Raw genomic sequence first — 3612 nt, forward strand, 5'->3', positions numbered from 1 at the left:
CAGGCTCTGAGCTGTCAGCACAGAGCCTGACGCGGGGCTTGAACTCACCAACCGCGAAATCATGATTTGCGCCAAGGTTAGACGCTTAACCGGCTAAGCCATCCAGGCGCCCCATCTTTTTTCACTCAGATTATCCAGATCTGCCTACTGACCCCAGAGCTCTTTTCCCAAAAAGAACACTCTTTGTTTTGTAAATTACCTGTCAAGGTAAAGTTCGGTAGAGTCCTGGGGACCGACTTTCTGCTAACTCCTTTCTATTTCTAGGAAACATGATGGGATTTCCAAACCACTTCAATCCAGTGCTTAAGACAGCTGTGGTCCCTGGGCGGCCTTTCTAGAAACTAATGTGTCACCTGAGGGCCTTTAACTAAGGACTTTAAGAACCACCCAGTTTTCAGAAGCTCACCTAGGGAATGTCATCTTCCTGAAACCTACAACAGATTGGAAGATACGAAGGAAACTTTATCTATCTATTTATTTATTTAGTACTTTAGGATGTTTTTTGGGAAGGAGACTTATTATCTGAGCCACAACTGTTCAAAGAACTTTTCAGATTCTGCGTAAAAGGAATACAGAGATGGAGGTAAGACCTTACCTCCCCAGGAGCCTCTGCCAGAGGGGAAGGGTCTTGCAGCCGGTAGGAAGGTGGCTAGGGTGTATCTCCTCTGTCTGCCCTTCCTGCAGGATCTGGGAAAGGTGAGAGAACAGTGAAAGAGGACGCCTCTGGACACACGGCCTTGGGACTTGTCCTGGAGATCAGTTCCCCTTAGTGGAGGCTTTGCAGAATTTCGGGGACCCAAGACAACTACACCTGGCACGGGCACATCACATTTGCCTGATGGCTATTGTGTTCTTCCAGACTTTGAGGGAGGGTAGGTAGCTGTGCCTGTACCTTGCATGCTGCTTATTTGGTGATGATGATTTGGGCATTATTTGGACTCTTAGGGAGTCCAGAGGGAATAACCAAAGTCAGAATCTCAGTAATAATAGCCAACACTTTATCAGATTTACTACATGCTAGATATTGTCCTAAGCACTTGTACTTTTTTAAAAAAAGAATTTACTACTTTTGAGAGAGGCAGCATGCGTAGGGAGGGGTAGAGAGAAAGGGAGAGAGAACCCCAAGCAGGCTCAACGCAGTTACAGCACAGAGCCCATCGCGGGGCTCGAACTCACCAACCGTGAGATGGCGACCTGAGCCGAAATCACGAGTCAGATGCTTAACTGACTGAGTCACCCGGGTGCCCCCAAGCACTTGTACATTTTAACTCACCTAACTTTCATAAGGACCCTCTGAAGGTTGTTCTATTTCCCTCATTTGTAGATAAAGAAACGGAAGCAGGAAGCTTGTGACAGTTACGGCCAGTAGAGCCAGGATTGGGTTTGAACTGTGGGATTCTGTTTGCAAGGTCTGTGATCCTTCCCCACTACACTATCCTGCTCCTTTGGTTGGCCTCAATAGGAGGGCTTTATGAAAGAACCATACTTGATTATTTAGGGGACATGATCTAAAATGCACTTTGTGACAAGACCCCCTGAGTACCCAGCATGGTCCCGCAAGAGGTGGTTTCCTCGGCAACCCTAACCTCATTTGAATATCAGCCTTTGCCCGGCACAGCAAGGAAAGGGAAATCAGCAAAAACACGGTGGAGTAGGCTGTGAGAGTTGAAGGTCACATGCTAGTTGTATTTATCCACATCACTACTACTGTCTGGGTACTCAGATTCTTTGAGAGGTAACGCGAGGTGCTGCACATCCCTGAAGTCTTCAGTCCCGGGCTTTTCTAGTACTTACATAGCAAAAGAGTGAGGTTGACTCAGGAGCCTCCCTGGGGTCCGAGTCCACTCAGGTCCCTAAATTGTCTCAGGCAAAGGGAGATGCCATTTCAAACAACACCTGTTTCATCCACTCAATATATTTATTGAGCATCTATTGACGTAGGAACTGGTGATGATACATATAAACATTTAGGACCTTTCAAGAGGCTTACATTCTAACAAAAGATAACACCCATGCCCAAATAATCATACACAGGAGAATGTGGAAATATGTACAGAAAAAGGAGAGGCGTGTCCATCAGAGGGATTCTAGATTGCAAGGGGAGTTATGAAGTGATAAAGAATGGGTCATCCGGGGAAGCATGGGCTCCCTCCAAGTCCCAGCCCTGGTGGAGGGAAAACCTGGTTCTGGTCCTTTTCCTCCATCTGATGTGTCCACAGCGGGAAGAATGTGTGCTAAGCCTTGGGGTTCGCAAAGGCAGAGGGCATCCAAACTGGAAGCTCAGCTGGCAGCCCATCACTCCCAGGAGAAGCTGTCTTTGACTTTGGATATTTTAAGTGTTTTCCTTGTTCCAAGTTTGTATGTATGTATGTATTTAGAGTGCTCACAAATAGGGGAGGGGCAGGGATAGAGGGAGACAGAGAGAATTCCAAACAGGCTCCGCACTGTCAGTACGGAGCCCGATGCGGGGCTCGAACCCCCACACCGTGAGATGATGACCGGAGCTGGAATCAAGAGGCGCTCAGCCAACAGAGCCACCCAGGTGCCCCTCATTGTAACAAGTTCTGACCAGAAAGACACCGTGAAAGAGAGCTGGTTTAGAACTTTATTCATCAAACCCAGACGTGGGATGGGGAGATCTGGTGAGGAGTCCAAGAGCGGAAGTAGGTTGCACACGGGGATGACTCTAATTCATATCTTTACAAGATGCTTACCCTGGAAACCTCCTCAGGCTAGAAGCTCCCTCTAGGGGTCATCTCATTTGTTTTCTTACCTTTAGAGACAAAACTCTGTTTTTGTAAATATCAGGGCTCCCAGCATGTAGCACCAGCTAGCACACCGAAGCGGTGTGGGTGGAACGGGTATGTTCACTGCACACACACCCCCAGGGCACGCCCACCTGCCGTCCTCTAACCCCATATTCTACTAACCAAGGGAACAAGCCTTTTCAGAGCTCAGCTGTTGCATTTTCCAGTTTGGCTTTTTGGATGCCTACAGTTATCTTCCAGGTTGAGCATAAATCAAAGAATGAGGCTTTGGAGGAAAAGCTTAATGAATATCTAAGCCAGAAATTAACAGCCCCAAGTAACTTTTCTCCTGGGTCACTCTCCCTAGTCAATGCCCTTCCCTAGGCTCCCCTAAGTTTCCTTTGTAGCTGAGCTACTCCATCATCCTCTGAAAATACCGCCACAAGCTGGCCAAGCCCCTTCATGGGACCGGCGCCTGTTGAGAGAGCATCACTGCTCTGAAAGAAGCATGCATCTGGATTTAGAACAGGAAACCCCAGCGTCTCATCCATGCCTCAGCCCACCTTCCCCAGCAGGGTTGGAGCTCTAAGGCCGCACAGTTTTCCCTACGGGATCCTTGGTAACTGCTATAAGAGGCAAGTATGAATGTTCTAGGGGCCTCATTAAGCCTCCAAATAAAATTATTCCCAGTAACCCTGTACCAGAAAGAATATGGGCTTTGGAGTAGGACTTTGAACTGAATCCCAAACTCACCCTTGAACTCACCCTCTTAAAGCTACGCAGCCCCAGATTTCCTCTCTGAAAAGTCCCACTTGTTATGGTTCTTGTGAAGATTGTGTGAGATCTGTAGAGCATTAAGCATAGG

At 47.8% G+C, this 3612-nt stretch overlaps 1 long non-coding RNA gene across 1 annotated transcript; it reads left to right on the top strand.

The window, feature by feature from the left end:
- The first annotated feature begins 664 nt into the window (after positions 1-664).
- LOC132675978 (uncharacterized) lies at positions 665-1497 on the top strand. The gene is made up of 2 exons (XR_009608914.1): positions 665-872; positions 1325-1497. It is a non-coding gene; the product is annotated as an uncharacterized LOC132675978 (long non-coding RNA).
- Positions 1498-3612: the final 2115 nt, after the last annotated feature.

Source organism: Panthera onca, chromosome E1 (genome assembly GCF_046562875.1).
Source record: "Panthera onca isolate mPanOnc1 chromosome E1, mPanOnc1 haplotype 2, whole genome shotgun sequence".
Lineage (NCBI taxonomy): Eukaryota > Metazoa > Chordata > Mammalia > Carnivora > Felidae > Panthera > Panthera onca.